Below are 18,183 nucleotides of genomic sequence, written 5' to 3' on the forward strand. Positions count from 1 at the left end.
ATGAAAAAGTTCATTGAAGACAATTTTTCCTTCTGTAGTATGATTTTTAGAAATTAAGTAAATATAGTCAGTATCACAGAGAAAATATTATGTCTTCTTTGTCAATACCATTTATATCTTCAAATCTAGATGGTCATATTACTGCATGTTAAAGAGGGTGGTGAAATAATTTTATTAACTTTGTTATTGAATTATAGTGCAGTTTATTAGCATACTCTCAAGAAATTCAACTATTCAAAAAGAGTTCGTGTGTGTGTGTGTGTGTGTGTGTGTGTGTGTCTGTGTGTGTGTGTGTGATTTGAGCTTACTTCTTTGGATAAATTATTGCTGAAAATTCTTTTCTTAACAAAGCATGAAGAGTCCCAGTGATCCCTTCTTCCACTGGAAAATAATTTTTCAATTTCCTTTTTATTTTTGTTAGGTCTTTACTAATTATGAGACACTTTTCAGATAATGTTATCATTAGCAATCTGAATATAACATTTAATGACATTTAATGCCATTTTCTGATTTACTAAACGTAAAATATATTTAATGAGTTACATAAAAATTATATCAACTCTTCTTGAAAGCCGTCAAAAGGAAATTAATATAATCTGTGTACCATCTTCCTCACACACACACACACACACACACATATGATTCCGGGGTTCCTATTTTTACAGTAAGTTGACATCCATTTGTAAAACTGAGAATTCTTCAATAAACGTACATGACTTCGTGATATGCAGTTTACATTATTTTCTGTTTAAGTGCAATATTGAGAAGTAATATATAGTCAATAAACCATTGCTATACAATAATATCTCTGTTAATTGTTTTTTATGTACTATGTGAGACTGCATTTGTCAGCTGTCATAATATATGGTTATGGATAAACTTTATATGATGAGGTATGACTTTATTAAATATTTACCATTATAGTCTTTTTCTTCAATGATTCTGGGAGAAGAAACTTATTTAAGTTATGCAACCACAAAATTGCCTCTAAATTGGAATTGTGGCTCAATGTCTGAAGTATGGTCTAGACAATTTCAAATTCCTCAATTCTGAACAAGCTGTGTAGAATAAATTGCCAACTTGAATGCTGATTTAGCTGAACCGTTGAATTTCATATTTCAGTGCTGCATTCCATTTGATTATACTAAACATTGGGCATAGAAGTACAACTCTGGTGTCCTGATTTCATGATCAAGCCACAAGTTTGCAGTGCTTAGATACAACCTGGACAACCTTGAGAGGTTTAGCACAGTGAATACCAATTACTTGACTGCCCTTAGGCCGTGTGTGTGTGTGTGTGTGTGTGTGTGTGTGTGTGTGTGTGTGTGTGTGTGTTTTCCTCTCTGTTTCACAATAAATACCAAAGAGAAGAATAGTATCTTCAATGAGTCAAGTTCTTTTGGTTATTGGGTATATCTTTGAAGCTGTTCTAGTTATGTTGGTAATAGCGTTATTCTATACAAGCCACTAAGGATTCTTTTTTTAAAATTTTATTTTTATTAATTTATTCAGATTAAATCTCAATTGTTATCCCATCACTTGTATTCTTCTGTTCCTCCCTCCCTCCCTCTTTCACTCCATTCCCCTCCTCTAGGTCTATGACCAAGGAGGACCTCCTCCCCCACTATATGATCATAGGCTATCAAGTCTCATCTTAGTAGCCTGCTTAGTATTTCTCTGCATGCCACCAGGCCTCCCTACCAAGGAGAAGTGGTCAAATATGGGGCATGAGAGTTCATGTCAGAGTCCGTCCCCACTCTCCACATAACTGTGGAGAATGTCCTGTCCATTGGCTAGATCAGAGTAGGGGTTTGATGTTTACTGCTTGTATTGTACTTGGTTAGTGCAGTAGTTTGAGCAGACCACCCTGGGCCCAGATCCACCTGTCATCATGATGTTCTTCTTGTAGGTTTCTAGGACCCTCTGGATCCTTCCATTTCCCCATTCTCCTATATTTCTCTTACCTAGAGGCCCTTAGGATGTCCTCACATTTATCCCAATCTCCTGGTAAGTGAAGACTTTCATGGGACATATCTTTTGGGCTAGAGTCCAGTTATAAGTGAGTATATACCATGTGAGTCTTTCTGCTTCTGGGTTAACTCACTCAGTATGATCATTTCTAGTTCCATCCATTTGTCCACAAATTTCAGGATTTCCTTGTTTTTAATAGCTGAGTAGTATTCCATAGTGTAAATGTACCACAGTTTCTTTATCCATTCTTCAACTGAAGGACATTCAGATTGTTTCCAGGTCCTGACTATTATGAATAAGGCTTCTATGAACATGGTTGAGCATATGGCCTTGTGTGGCGGAGCGTCTTCTGGGTATATTCCAAGGAGTGGACTAGCTGAGTCTTGAGGGAGCTCTATTCCTGCCACTAAGGATTCTTAATATGCTATTGGATGAAAAATATTCAACACACAATTACTTCCAGAAAAATTTAACAAATGCTAATGATGTACTTATTAGTCTTTCAGCCTTAATATGAAAATGCTACTCAATATATGAATTATTCAATCAAGAAGGATGCCTGTTATATAAAAATATTGTTCTCAACTTCGTTAAGAATTCAGACAGTCATATTTTATAATCTATTTCTTTGATGACTGTAACCTAATTAAGGTGTCTAGGTATGTACATATTTACATGTGGGTGATGGTAAACACTATTTACTATATGTGCAGTACTGTTTTAGATACTTAAATGTTTTATTTTATTGAATGGTTTGTAAGGTAACTATGTAGGGATGGGGTTACATGTCTTTTCATATAATTGTTTATCATCTGTATCCTTGGTCTGTGACAAACTTACCTACTAAGTATGATTGTTCTCAATTACCTATGTCTTCCTAGAGAAGTAATAAACCCAAGTATGTTTTTGATAATCTCTGAATTTGAAGATAGTTGGTCTAAAATAAATGTGGCAAATAGAACCTTAAGGATCTCTCTCTCTCTCTCTCTCTCTCTCTCTCTCTCTCTCTCTCTCTCTCTCTCTGTCCCTCATGTATCAATCATCTATCTATCTATCTATCTATCTATCTATCTATCTATCTATCTTTCTATCATCATCATCTATTTATCTATTATTTATCAACCTCTGTCTGTCTATCTATCTATCTATCTATCTATCTATCTATCTATCTATCTATCTATCTATCCCCATCTATCTATTGTCTATCTATTATATATGTGGGCATGGCTGTTCTATTGAACATATGTAGTGGTCAGTGGAAAACCTATAAGAAATAGGTTTTGTCCTGCACCTCTGATGATCAAACCCAGTTCTTAGCCTTGGAGGCCAGCATCTTTACATGCTCAGCTATTTCTTTGGCCTCTTCAACTCTTAAATATGGCATTCTTGGGATTGTGCCCTCAGAATGAATATTTATACACCTTTGACTTATGAGACTTTTTTTGGGTATGGTTTTAAGTATTTATTTTCATTTGAACTAGTTTTAGGAGTATAGAATTTTTGAGGTGATACCTCATTACCTAGTTAGGATTCTTTTACTGTTGTGTTTTTATTTAGTGTAAGGCAGAAGAGGTCACTACTATTTTAGTTGTTTACATTCTTTTAAATCTTTTCCTCATAGATATTAGGCACATACATTTTCCCATGTGAAAGAAATGCAAGTTTTACTTAAATGATGCTTTCAACCAGAACTTCAGAAACACAAGGTGGCATGCTATATCCAACAGATTTAGCCCTTAGTCAAGTAGTTTAGAAGAGTTACTGTTAAAATGCTATTTATTTATTGCCATGAACCAAATTGCTCCAAAAGTTAGTACCTTAAAACACCTTTGTCCCCCCTGCCCCAGTCAGATATCTAGTGTGTAGAGCTGGTCTGTTCCTTTGCTTCAGTATTCCTCAGCAATCTCAATGTAATGTGGGGCTATCATCTCACCTCAAGGTTTTCTTGTATGGAAGGAATCACCTTCCTAGCCACTCACATGGCTGCTGCAAGGATTCCATTCCTTGTGTAATAAATGGAAAAATCTCATTTATTGCCAGCTCGACACCTCCATGTAACTCTGCCTTTGGTTTGCAGTGCAGGCGGCGGGTGGAACGGGTGGTATCCAGTGAGAGCAGTGAGTCCTACCACCTTCGCTCTTTGTGTTTTGTTGCATGAGTTCTTAGGAAGATGTCCATATAAGCACTTGTAGGAAGGACTCCAAAAGACCAAGAAAACTGAAAGCTTTTATCATCTTAGAGTTAAGAACTGAAGCACAGACAACATTTGCTGTGCTGACATAGGGACAATACCATATGCGCGCGCGTGCGCACGCACACACACACACACACACACACACACACACACACACACACACAGAGTGAACCAGTGGTCTCAAGTGCTGCTGAGTGGAGTTACAGATGGCTGTGAACCAACTGACATGGATATTGGGAACCCACTTTGCATCCTCTGCTAGAGCAGCAAGCTCATGTAACCACTGAGCTGTCTCTTTAGCACTGATATTCCCTTTTGAGTTTAGCTAGACCTCAGTGGAAGTCGAAAACAAGCCTGGGAATTGCCATCTTTATTATGGTCTGCTGCATATGTGGCTGAAAAGTGAGGGATTTTGTAATTAAGAAGGAAGAGAAAGGAAATTGTGTCTGACTGGCAGTCTCTGCAATAATGGATTTGGCAAACAACTCCATTTTCTATGCCTTAGCTGATATTGGTAAAGCTGGGAAAAGAATGTTTCCTACCAGGAAATGGAAACACTCCGTACATGGCAGGAACCACATAATTTGAATTTCTTTTCCTTATTCTTCTGCCATTACTGACCCAGTTCAATCTGCTACAAAAAATGAGACTACTCTGCAAGCAAGTAGTCTTTGGTATAAACTTTGACAATAGGAAGATTGTTTTCTTAAAATAAATTTAGTTCATAGTTTTAAAATGCAAAATATATGGGAAATTTTACCCTATGTTGATTTTCAATGAGCTTTTAGTTGCTTCTACTAATTTTAATATCCACTGACCATTTAATTATCTTACAAAATGACATCTAATGATTAAAAAGTGTTACAAATGTATGTCTGTGTCATTACATCATTATTTACTTCTTATGTGACTTCTTACTTCAGACTTCATATTAACTAGTAAATTCAATGTCACGAGATCCTAGGATGACTCGCCATGACCTTAGAAAATGAATAATTCCTAGAGCTCCCAGTCATTGTCTTCTCCGAGTAGGGCTACCTGTGTCATGAAGCTCTTGCCCCACCCTCATTTTTTGTTTGTTTGTTTGTTTGTCTGTTTGTTTTTTCAAGTGGTATTATCCTCTACATAGTGTGATGGCTTCCCTGCTTCTGGAAGCAATTCTTTGCAGTCATGGCTTTTCTGTTCTTCCTTGAGCCAGCTGCACTGCGGTGCCAGTACAGGAATGAGTCAGAGGGCTTTCAAGTTGCTTCAGGACTCAGGCTAGTCCTTTGGTACCCACTTCTAACAAGGTTCCAACTGGAATCTTGTAATACAGCTCCTCCTTCCTCAGAGATTTATCTTTGTCCCTGAAAACCATATCCCAGCCCAACCCATGTTGATTGTCTTTATACCAAATGGCAGCCCTAAATTTTTATTTATTTATTTTATAAATTTATTCAGATTACATCTCAATTGTTATTCCCTCACTTTTATCTTCCCATTCCTCGATCCTCCCTCTTTCACCCTTTCCCCTTCCCTAGGTCTGTGACAGAAGGGGACCTATCCTATGGTCACAGCCTATCAAGTCTCATCCTGGTAGCCCGCTTATCCTTTCTCTGAGTGCCACCAGGCCTCCCCACCAAGGGGAAGTGGTCAAATATGGGGCACCAGAGTTCATGTCAGAATCAGTCCCTGCTCTCACACAACTGTGGAGAGTGTCCATCTATTGGCTAGATCTGAATAGGGGTTCAATTTAAGGATGTATGTCTCTTGAAATTTCTGTTAACAGTCCAAGTATATTGAAGGAAAAAAAATCATATCCTTGTCTAATTAATGCACATCCTAGTCATCAAAAATATAAATGTCTGCACCTATATGCATATTCCTACCCCCCATCTTATGTCTGCATTGTTCTTATTCAATTCTGATCATCTTTTTCCATCACTGAAACTGCAGTTTGACTGAATAAACCTTCCACCATCATTGGATTCCTTTTGCTCCCTAAATTCTGAAAATTACCCCCAAAATATGATTAGTTCTTGTGCTTGTTTTGAGTGGCGATCAATCTTAAATACTGAGTGATAAAGTAGGATTCATCATTCCCTGTATTCCTTGGTTTTTGTTTTGCTTTGCTTTTTTGAGCATCTAGTCACATAGGTGGACTGCTGTATGCCTTGTTGCTGTCATTTGTTGTCTTTCTGGGTCCATCTTCCCAGTTTTGTAGACGTGTAGGAACAAGCTATTTATGAATGTATGTTTCCTGCTAACTTTGCTAAAATTATAAGCGATTTCATGAAGTGCACACCTCATGACAAACATCATCCGGACTTCTAGGATTTATTTTTTTATCTCCATGCAAATTTTACCCTAAGCCATTTCAATTACATCACTTAAAAGTTTAAAGAGTACTCTATTATTTCTGCTATTACAAGCTCCTTAATTGAAAGTGCAGAATCATAGGTAGGGTGAGGAGAGGCACACCGATGCTCACTCTTGCTTTTATTTAAGATAAGAACCAGCATTTTCTCTCTCTATTCCTGCAACTTGGTCCATATTCGACACTGGAACACACATGATATTTTGATCCATTTTCAATGAGTCAATCCTTCAGCCCTGGTGACTCTCAGTCTTACTGCCCTTTGTTCCAAATGTTTTCAGAATTATACAGACAGTATTCTTGCATTTCTATTTAATAAAAGTCAGCAGGGGAAACAAACAGGATGTCAACTGTCATTTAATATTTGATAAAAATCATTTGACTTCCTCTTTCTCCTTAGTGTCTTTGAACTGCTTTGAGGATGACTGTATGTTTAGTAGGCTTCAAAAATCACAGAAGAAACTGAGAGAAGGAAAACAAAATGTAACAGATAATTTTGTCCAATTTGAAGAGCTTTGGTTTATCACTGTGAGAACTCATGCCTTAAAGCATTCAAAGACAAGGATTTATAAAACATTGTAAGAGCCTTGTTTGTTTGCTTGTTTGTTTGGTTTTGTGTGTGTGTGTGTGTGTGTGTGTGTGTGTGTGTGTGTGTGTGTGTGTGTGTGTGTTGTATGTGAGGGTTCAGGACTGCAGACATACAAGTAGAGGTCAGAGCAGGACGTAGAGTTTCTTCCTCTATTGCTCTCTACCTTTTCACTTTAAATCCTAGTCTCTCACTGAGATGGAAACTAATCCTTTTAGCTAGGTTAGTTGGCTAAAGATCTCTCAGGATCTTTTTCCTCTCTCTACCTGGTTAGAGGCAATTGTGGTCATGGCTGGCTGGAGATTTGAACTCAGGTCCTTATATTTATATTTTGCTTACTGAGCTATCCAACTTTTATTTGGTTTTTGAATTGATAAATAATTGTACATAGTTGGGGATGCAGTTAGGTGTTCTGATATGTATATACATGTAAAAGGGTCAGGTAGCTGTGTATTGTCACTTCATGCTTTATAATATTTTCTTTGGCTATAATAGTAGATTAACACTTTAGAGTGATGGTTATCAATCTTTCTCATACTGCAGCCATTTAATAATGTTCCTCATTTTTTGGTGACCCCCATCCAGAAAATAATTTAGTTGATACTTCATAACTATAATTTTGCTAATGTTATGAATAGTAACATAAATATTTGAGGTAGAGAATATCTTATATGTAACCCCCGAAGGGGTCATAACCCCCAAAGGAGTCTCAACCCATAGATTGAGAAACACTGCTTTTGAGTGGCTTATTGTGTACCAATACTCAGTATATTGCCTTCACAAGTCAGATGGATTTTTAACCTTTAAAACAAAGTTGCTTTTTAATCTTATTATTCTGAAATATGAATAACATTGTGCAGCTGATAATGATTGCCAACAGGGTGAAACACTTCATCAACACATTAACTATGACCAATCGTAATTCCTATTTCATCTAAAACAAGGAAGAATATTTAACATGATGGAAAACATAAAGGATATTGAAGTGTCATTTACTATTCCAGAGCATTTTGAAAAAATTGAATTGTGGTAAAACATAAGCACAGGATGAGGATATGGCTCCATGGAAAATCATGCACTAAGTGCTTCACATGCCTGACACACTGGGTTAAAATCCCAGCCCTGAAAAAAATGAACAGAACTTAGCATTGTGTTTTGGTGACTAACTTAAATATAAAGGCTATAGATGGACATGAGATGTATAAAATATCGATGAGATTAAAACCACAATCATATGCCAGTTCTATCTCTTATTAGCTGGATGAATATACTATAGAATTCTCTGTTTCCTAATTGGTGGGTAAAAAAGATTGCATGAGAACTAAATGCAATTACAAGCTACTTTTATATCCTAGGAAACAATCTACAACTATCAGAATCTCACTAGTCCTGACAATGACTGATTTCCTCTTGTCTTTTACCCAATTGGAATCCAAGAGGTGTGAAGGTAAGCAAGCAGGAATGTGCCAGACAAGCCATAGACAAAGAAACTGTTGAAATGTTTAATTAAATTAACATCTAATTTAATTTAACATTTAATATAATCAAATTAAATAAAAAGTTAATTTGAATGCAGACACAAACTTAATCATCAATATGTATTATCAATATATATATTTGTTCATGTGGTTTTCAGGGGCAAAATTTGCTTATGGCTCAATTACTAGAGGTGTATTATTTTACGGCAGTGTTCTGGTATAAACTAGTAAAATAGATCCTTCAAATGTGTGTCAATTTCTGGATTCTTCATCCTTTAACACATATGCTTTTTTAACACATCTGTGCAGTAACAAAGGAAGCATTCCCAAAATATATATATTTTAAATGTTAGAAAAACTTGATTTGAGTGTCACTAGTTTTCTTGTAAGTCATATGTGACAAATGTAAGCTTTTCTGGAAAGGGGAAAATGGATGCACATATTTGTTATACATAATGATTCTTGACCAAAACTGACAAGTGTTTTTGAATATCGGTTCAAAATTATATGACTGCCAGCTATTGGCAATTGTACATTGAGAAATGAGCTTAGTGCTCAGAAGAATTCCAAGTCTCACAGTTGTTGAAGTAAAAGTCAGACTGTCTATAAAGCAAAACAAACACTGCCTTGGAATCACAAACTGTCTGGTATTCTTAACCATCTCAAAAACACATTGGATATTAAAAATATTTAATCTGGTATCAATTGTGTTGTTTGAAATGGCTCCAACTCAATATTGATAGAAATGGTGATTCAGTACCTATGAATTAAGCCCAGGACAGACTTGTGGCTATTCCAATCCATCCTGTGGAGTTTTCTTTCTGATATGATAAATTAACACAGAGACTGCCCCATAGTGAAACATCAAGGATGCTATTACAGTATTGTCACTAAGGACTGCCCCACATAACAAGCTTCAGGAAAGAAGAGATGGGAGATAATCACACAATTTTGGATGCTAACATAGCTCACAGATTTCTTACTTCATCCACCAGAAAGTTTGAAGTACAAATAGAGGCTGTGAGGATCAGCTCAAATGCACAGAAAGTGAATGTCACACATTCTCTGTTGACAGTCAAGTAGTATTGGCAGGCAATGATATTTGAACCAAATAGTTGAGATGAAGATAGTATATTGAAATACATATACATACTCAAATATGTATCTACAGATATACATGTGAACATACATATATGTATATATAATATTAGATATATACTATTCAAGCATAATTAAATTAAAATAGGAAATCTGATAACTGACCAGAATTTATGTTTATTTTTCTTAATTTTTTTCTCTTTGCTTCTGTCCTCCTTTCTTTCTTGATATATGCTGTAATATGATAAAGAGTATCATATCCCCTACTGAGGATTTTAATGTTACATGGAACCAAATAAGCTACTGTGGAGGTTAAATTTCAATGATTTGATGCTTAAGGTTTATGGTGTGGAAAATAAGTTTTGCAGAGAGGAAAAATATTTGCCCTTCAGTTGGAATATTATAACAAGGAACAATAGCCTATTGTGCATATTTCAACTTAATTTTTAAACTACTCTTGTTCTTTCTATTCATGCAAAAAATCACATATTCATTTAATAACAATGCCTTAGTATTCTGGTTTCTTGTATGAACTAAAGTCTTAGCTTCCTATGATCATAGTAAGAAAGTAACCAGACTCGGTGTGTTAAACAACAGAAATTATTTATTGCCTCAGTTCTGAATTCCAGAAGTCCAAGATCTTTACAGGTGGCTCCACTTTTTTAAAATTAAATTTTTTAATACTGCTTTTCTGATTTCTGCTGAATTCTAACAGGCTTTGCTCTTTTTACAACTGGTACATGCATCCCCCCAAATCCCTTCTGTCTTCTTCATAGAAAATTCTTAACCCATTCCTTGTTTTAACAGGACCATCTTTTCACAAGGATAGTAGTCATACTAGATAGGGATCCTATCCTCCTCTACTATGATTTTATTTTAACTAATTACATTCATAATAACATATTTCTAAATAAGGTCACATTTCATATTTGGGTGGTGAGATTCCACCGTGTACATATATCTCTCTCTGTCTCTCTGTCTCTCTGTCTCTCTGTCTCTCTGTCTCTCTCTTTGTGTGTGTGTGTGTGTGTGTGTGTGTGTGTGTGTGTGTATAACATATATGTAATTATGTATACATTGATAAATTTGTTCATAAATGTATATATCTATATTTAGGAAGATCACAGGTTTGGGACGTGATTCAACTGACAGTGGTTCTGGTGGTCTGATCACAACATTACCTTTGTATATAGTACTTTGTTTCCATTCTTGTTTTCTCATATCATGAAAGAAGAAGCAGGCAAGACAGTGCAGAGTCCTCCATCTTGCATTCTTGCTGAGGCCACGTCAAGTTTAACAAGAATTTTATCACCTTGATGGAGAATCCCATGGAAAATTGCCTGACTCTGTTCCAGGACCTGAGACCAGGATGCTCCAGCTGACCTACATTACCTTCTATTAAACTGCCTACTTGTGCAAAACCTCTCCTTCCAGCTAACTACTTATCTTAACTGCTGTTAAACTGCTTACTGGCCTAAAACTTAACACTGTGGTCCCTGACCGAGATACCAGGATGTGGCTTTTGCCTTTAAAAGCCCGTTGATCGAAATGGTTGTGGACATAATTAGGGCCCAAATAACTTAGTGTAGATGCAGCCAACCAGATTAAAGAGGTTTACTTCCCCAAACTGTGTCTGAGTGATCATCTCTGAGGGATTCCTCGTAACAGGAATCTCTACCTAACATCAAGGTATGTTCTCTGAATATCCAAGCAAAAGCAGAAATGACACTAAAAGAAACTGAGTGTCGTAGAATATTGAGGTAACCACATTGTCAGTGCTTACCAGAGCCAGCACAAGGGGTCAGAGCAGAAATGGGAGGAGGGATTAATTGTCAAGTGAATACCAATTCATAAATTCAGGAATTGGGAGGGACGTCGTCCTTATGTGTGACATTTATTGTTCACGGAAGAAGTAATTGTATCATATTCCACAACAAAATGACATGAGCTTAGAAAACTTGTGAAAATTACAGCACATAGGTGTGTAAGCACCTAACTCAAACACTAAGATTATGGCTGTCTGTGGTGATTTGAGAGAAAATGGCCCCCATAAGCTCAGAGGGAGTGGCACTAGTAGGAGGTCTGGCCTTGTTGGATAGAGAAATTGTGTTGCCGTGGAGGCAGGATTTAAGGATGCTCAAGCCATGATCAATGTAGCAGGATCACTTCCTGCTCCCTGATGATGATCCAGATGTAGAACTCTCAGCTCTTTCTCTGGCACCATGACTGCCTGAATACCACCATGCTTCCCTCCATAATAATAACGAACTAAAGAAACCGTAATGCAACCGCAATTAAATGTTTTTCTTTATAGGAGTTGCCATGGTTGTGGTGTCTCCTCACAGCAATAGAAACCCTAAGTAAGATACTGGTTTTTTTTCTCCAGTGTGTACTTTTGACTCTTTGCCAAAAGCTAGGAGAATGTAAGAGCATCGGTTTACAGGAGGCCCTCTGTTCTATTCCTCCAATCAGTGTGTTTATTTTTATCCACTCCCACTCTGTTGTTATCACTAAGGCTTTGTAATATAACTTTCTCCCAAATGTTTTATTATTCAAGATTGTTTTTACTATTTTGTATTTCCGTTTGAATTTTGGGATTTTTTTCTTCTTCTTTTTTTTTTTTTTTTGTGGAGAATTCCATTGAGATGTTGATTGGGATAGACTGCTTTGGGCAGGGTGGCCATATTTACAATTCTAATCCTTATATCCCATTGTGTGGGATTTTGATATTTTATTTTATTTTATTTATTTATTCTTGTTACAGCTCAATGGTTATCCCATCCCTTGTATCCTCCCATTCTCCCCTCCCTCCCATTTTCCCCTTATTCCCCTCCCCTATGACTGTTCCTGTGGGGCATTTCCTCCCCCTGTATAGAAACCTACAAGTAGAACATTATGATAGGCAGATTTAGGCCCAGGGGTCCCACTCAAACTAAGGCACCAGCCAAGGACAATATAGGCATAAACTTTAAACCCCCACCCAGATCTAGCCAATGGACAGAACATTCTCCACAGTTGAGTGGAGAGTGGGGTCTGACTTTCACACGTACTCTCGTGCCTCATATTTGACCATATCCCCTGGAGGGGGAGACCTGGTGGCACTCAGAGGAAGGATAGCAGGTTTGATATTTTATATTTTGATATTTTCTTAATTTCTTTCTAAAGCTACTGGATGGCTAGGCCATTGGCCCTAGAGGGAAACCAAATACTGTTATATTGGTAATTGGACATAGTAATAAATTGTCCACTAATTTCTTATTGTTAGATTATTGAATATCTCAACCCTTATCAAAAATTTTTCTTTTCATAGCCAATGGACAACTGTGTAGGGACTAAGTGACTGTGGAATGCTAGGTTTAAGTAAGTGAGCTACATCACATCTCTCCCTCTAAGACCCCATGATCATCACTACGAGGGAGCCAAAAGGCTGGAAGAGTGAGAGGTAATGGACATGTACCACTGCACGGTATTTGCTGGACAAGATGAGATTGTTGCACATATGTGCTCACAGTGGCTGAGAGCCAGCTAAATCCAAGCATGAATAGGAGAGACTGTTGTCAAGTCCCATTCTTAGCTCAGAAGTTACTAGCAATTGATAGATTCTGGGAGAGAAAAAAAAATCAGATTTTCTCAGAGTTGAAATCCTTGAAAGGTTCCTCATACTTCTGTAGAGTGTCTTACATCTGTTCACACAGTAAGAGGACTCAGTGGCTTTAAAATCAGAGCCTATGAAGTTGATAGGAAAAAACAGTAGGTGCATGGGCAAGGAATCGGAGGGGAAGAAACATGAGTATATTTGATCAAAAGAAACACACACAGGCTGGAGAGATCGCTCAGAGGTTAAGAGCACCAGCTGCTCTTCCGAAGGTCCTGAGTTCAATTCCCAGCAACCACATGGTGGCTGACAACCATCTATAATGAGAGCTGATGTCCTCTTCTGGTGTGCAGGTGTACATGTAGGTACAACACTGTATACATAATAAATAAATATTAAAAAAAGAAACACACGCACACACTCACATGCAAATGTATGCATATGAAGTTCTCAACAAAATGCCTAAATATAAGAATATCCATTAAGGAAAAGAAATAATTCAGTAATGTACATGCTAGGTTCTTTCAGTTGCTTTCATAAAAACATCTCAGAAAAGCAACACAAAGAGAAGAGTTGTTGTTGTTGTTGTCTGTTTGTTTTCTTGTTTCTGGTTTGCACTTCAGGAGACAAGGTCCATTTTGGTGGGCAATCCATGGCAATGGGTGGCTGTTCTTGTGGCCTTAAGAGCTTTTAATATGGCTTGTTTTAATATCTGGGAAATCAGAGAGAATGAACTAGAATCCAGCTTAGACTGTCACTCTCAGGGACTTATGACCCACTTCCTCCAGTCAAGAGCCATCCTCAAAAAGATTCTATAACCTTTAAAAATGGCACTGTAATTAACACAAGTAATTTTGGGGAAATTTGCATTTAAACCATACTACTTAGCTTAAATTTAATTTAAAAACTAGCTATGGTATAGAAAAACAAGGAGTAGATAATGTGAAAAACTTGGATCTCTCAACATGTATGTTATGATACATCTGCAAAATTCACTATAGACATGTATCTCCTATTTTGATTAGGCTATTGTGTTAATAAAATCACAGAGTTTTCCAAAAACATTTTTCCCATAAAGTGGGAACATACCTTTAAGATGATTATGAAAAGTTTATTGTAATAAATAACTAGTAATAAAACAGTAACATAATCCTTTGTTATCACAGCACAGCATTGGATGCACTGGGATTTTGGATGACTGGTCAACAGTGAATTGTAATAGGATATCTCTCCATAAAATGTTTCAAGGTGATAGGTATTTTTAATTTGGTTAAAATCTTATAATACCACTATCATTGATGGAGTCGGTTCTCCATTTAAATGTCGTTAAGTGACTATAATTATACAGAGAAAAAATCTTTAATGCTGGGTGGCTAAGAAGCAGAGATATTTGTGTGTTGAGGCCCTGGGGACAAAGTAAATCATTCTAGGTCATAGAAGTCAGTTACTCAGGTCTTCTAAGTAGGCCCATCTCCTACTTTCTACGGTCCCTTAATAATGCCATTACATCATGAGCCAACCAGTGAGTGATTTCATTGACAAAGGTGAGCTTCATGATATATATGTTAATTATGGAAAATGTCTAAAAAAAAAAAAGAACATTCCAGATGATAGAATGCTCTGGGTATTTCTGTGGGTTTGTGTGTGTGTGTGTGTGTGTGTGTGTGTGTGTGTGTGTATAGCTATGTGTATGCATATGTGTGCAGTGTACCTGTGTGTGGATGAAGGACAACGGACAGCCTCTTGTACTATTCCCCAGGAATGTTGCCTGTCTTATTTTTGAGAGAGGAAATCTTACTGGCATAGTGAGCACCAGGAAAGCTCCTTTCTCCACCTCCTTTCTCCACCTCTATGAACCTGGCCTTTCTGCGCAGGTTCTGGAGACTGAAGTCAGGTTATTTCTTGGCTTGTACAACACTCTCTTAATGACTGGGCAATCTACCCAGCCATTCCAGTGTTTACAAAGGACTGATTATTTAATATAGTCGTTTCCTCTCCACCAACAGCAACCGTGTCGTGTCGCATTGTCTTCTTGCTCTTGCTGTTGATGTCAGAGTTCTATGCATGCACAGGATATACACACAATGGTAAAAGAGTGACTATGTTCCAAATGACAAGTGGCCAGCATGGCTCTGGTTTATGTAAATGCTACAATGGAATCTTGTGGACTCTGATAATTTGGAAACATGAAGTCAAAATGTGTCACCCAAAGGGAAAATATACTTTCTGTATATCTTCCTTGAATATATGATTTTATTTCCCCTTTACTCTGCTCTTGTTTATTGTAAAATCAATCCATTTATCTGTTTAGTATCTGTGATATTTTTCTTTAATTCTGGACCTAATTCCCATGAACAATTTTCCAACTGCGTACCATGTGCACTTTTTTAAATTTTTAAATTTTTTTAAAATTTTAAAATTTTTATTTTTTTCCTTTTTTTTATTAATTTATTCTTGTTACATCTCAATGGTTATCCTGTGTAAGTATTTCTGAAAAACAAACATACTTCATGTGTGCATGCACATTTAAATTATGAGATGTTTTCTATTCAAAGAAATCTCCGCCTTTTTCATTGAAATTGTAATTTTGGTTGAAGAGATGGCTCTGTCAGTAAGGTGCTTGCCTTGCAAGCAAGAGTACACTTGACCTTCATTGACACCAGGTGTGGTGGAACATGCTTGCAGCTTATAACTCACTACTTGCTGGCTGTTGAGCTCACCTACTTGTGGAGCTATGAGCTAGTGAGAAAATTTGTCTGAAATAAATAAAGTAGATGGTGCCTGAGGTCCTCTGACATCCACATAGATTCACACATATATGCACTTATCTGTACACATACAGATACACACACACACACACACACACACACACACACACACACACACGCCTGTACATATACACTGTTTTATGATTCAACTAATGTGTGGAATTGGAGACACCACATTGCCCTGAGTATCAGATACATGTCTCTGAACTCTGAGTAAGAGGATGTTTGATGTGTCTCACAGAAAATCTTTTGATCTCAGAGTAATATGGCCCTTTCCATTCAACTTATGTAAAAAAAAGATTTTATCTTTAACATGACTTTTCTCACCAATAGTCGGAAGGATCCTATGTTCTTGATTTTTCCCAGTACATAATATCATATAGTTTCCTATTGTATAGAACAGCTTCTAAGGGGCAGCCTGTTTTAATTACATTTAGCGCATGAGTAATGATTAATAGTTTCTGGTGTCTTTTTTTATGTATTTGTAGCCTTTCTTGTTTCTTATTTTTTATTACTTTTAGCTTTTATATTTTTTACCCCAGGAACATTTCCATTTCTTTGTTTATTCACAGAATAGTGTGTTATTATTTATTTATTTAATATTTTGAAAAAATTTAAACATCTGGTATCTTGTCATCCACTTTGAAATGTTGTTAAGATTCATTTGCTAATATCCTGTATTTTGGTGTAATAAGTTATTATTCTTTGTGTAATATTTTTGGTTTTGATATTTTTCTTTATGATTTCTTTATAAAAACATGCCATAGACATTGTAGTAAATTTTATCTGTTCTACATAATAAATTTTAAGCTAGCCAGAGCCACAGACTGAGACCTTATCTCAGGTTTTTTTTCTGTATATTTATCTTTTCTATTACTTTAATTTATTATATGTGTGTGTATGAATACAGTGCATAATACATGCATGTATGCATGCCCCCTCCCCCTCCCTCTCTCTCTGTCTCTGTCTCTCTCTGTCTCTGTGTCTGTCTGTCTGTCTCTCTCTCTCTCTCTCTGTCTCTCTCTCTCTCTCTCTCTCTCTCACACGCGCATGCCTGCGTTTGTGTGTGTGTGGGGGGGCGGACAGGGAGGGAGGGAGAGAGACAGTGTGTGTGTATTTATGTAGGAATCCGGGTTTTTGTCTATTTGTAGTATGAAACATTCAGGATACAGAGCTGTGTGCAACCATAAGATTAAAAACATCATGACAAAATTTAAAAAAAGAAATATTGCATTTTCAATAAAAATCTTCTTGTCAAAGTAAGTACAGAACTAGGAAGGAGAAGTTGGGGGAGTGGTCCATGGAAAGTTCTACTCAGCAAAGCACCAAAGCTGAGCATCACTGCTTCCTATTTGATGGTTGTAGAGTTGTACTATATAAGAAAGCCTGAAACTTTACTAGCAGAAGCTAGTGCAAGGGTGAGGTTTTCCTTAGCTCATAATGGTTTTCACATGGACTTTAACTGATAGAAGGAAAAGGGAAATCCGACTAGCCGTGTGACCCACTACTGAGCTGCATCCTTAGCCCACATGAAAACATCTTTATGATATCACCTTGACCCATTTCTAAGTGATTTATTCTATCCCATAAATAGCTGCAGTACCTCTCTGCCCTGGTTTCACTTTGACAACCCTTTACTCCTGGCCATCTGACCTCAATTTCTTTACTATTTATATCTTTAGAGGTTGGCACTGCTTTTCATATAACAATGCAACAATGACTTCTAAATCTAATCTTTTAAAAAAAAATCTTCTGCCCAACTTACCAAAATTGTTGGTGCTTAGAATGCTGTAGTGTAGACAGACAATCCATCAAATGTGTGCTGGCAGATGCTTCTGTGGAATTCAGAGCATTGCCGAATAAATAAATAGAAAAAAAAATTCCCAAATTAAGCATAACTTTAAATAAGGTATTACTGGAAAACTGCCAAGAACATTTCTTTTGTTTCTCATTCTGCCTGTGTTGGAGGTCAAAAGGTCACCACTTAGTGTGCCAGGGGAGCCCAGACTCAGCTTGCTGCACTGAATCAAATGAGCTTCCATGCTTATCAAAGCAAGCCTGGAGAAGTCTGTCTGGATTTACTGATGGATTGTCCAGCAAACCTGCCAGAGCTTCTAGCTTATTGTTCATAACCAGC

General features: G+C 36.9%; 1 long non-coding RNA gene across 1 annotated transcript in view; it reads right to left on the minus strand.

Moving 5' to 3' along the window:
* Nucleotides 1-17,953, minus strand: part of LOC311609341 — a 98,945-nt gene extending 80,992 nt beyond the window's left edge. The window contains exon 1 of the long non-coding RNA XR_014783361.1: nt 17,812-17,953. This is a non-coding gene — a long non-coding RNA (uncharacterized lncRNA). The remainder of the gene's footprint in view (nt 1-17,811) is intronic.
* Between the last annotated feature and the right edge of the window lie 230 nt (nt 17,954-18,183).

Source organism: Acomys minous (genome assembly GCF_964271855.1).
Source record: "Acomys minous genome assembly, chromosome: 11".
NCBI classification, from domain to species: domain Eukaryota; kingdom Metazoa; phylum Chordata; class Mammalia; order Rodentia; family Muridae; genus Acomys; species Acomys minous.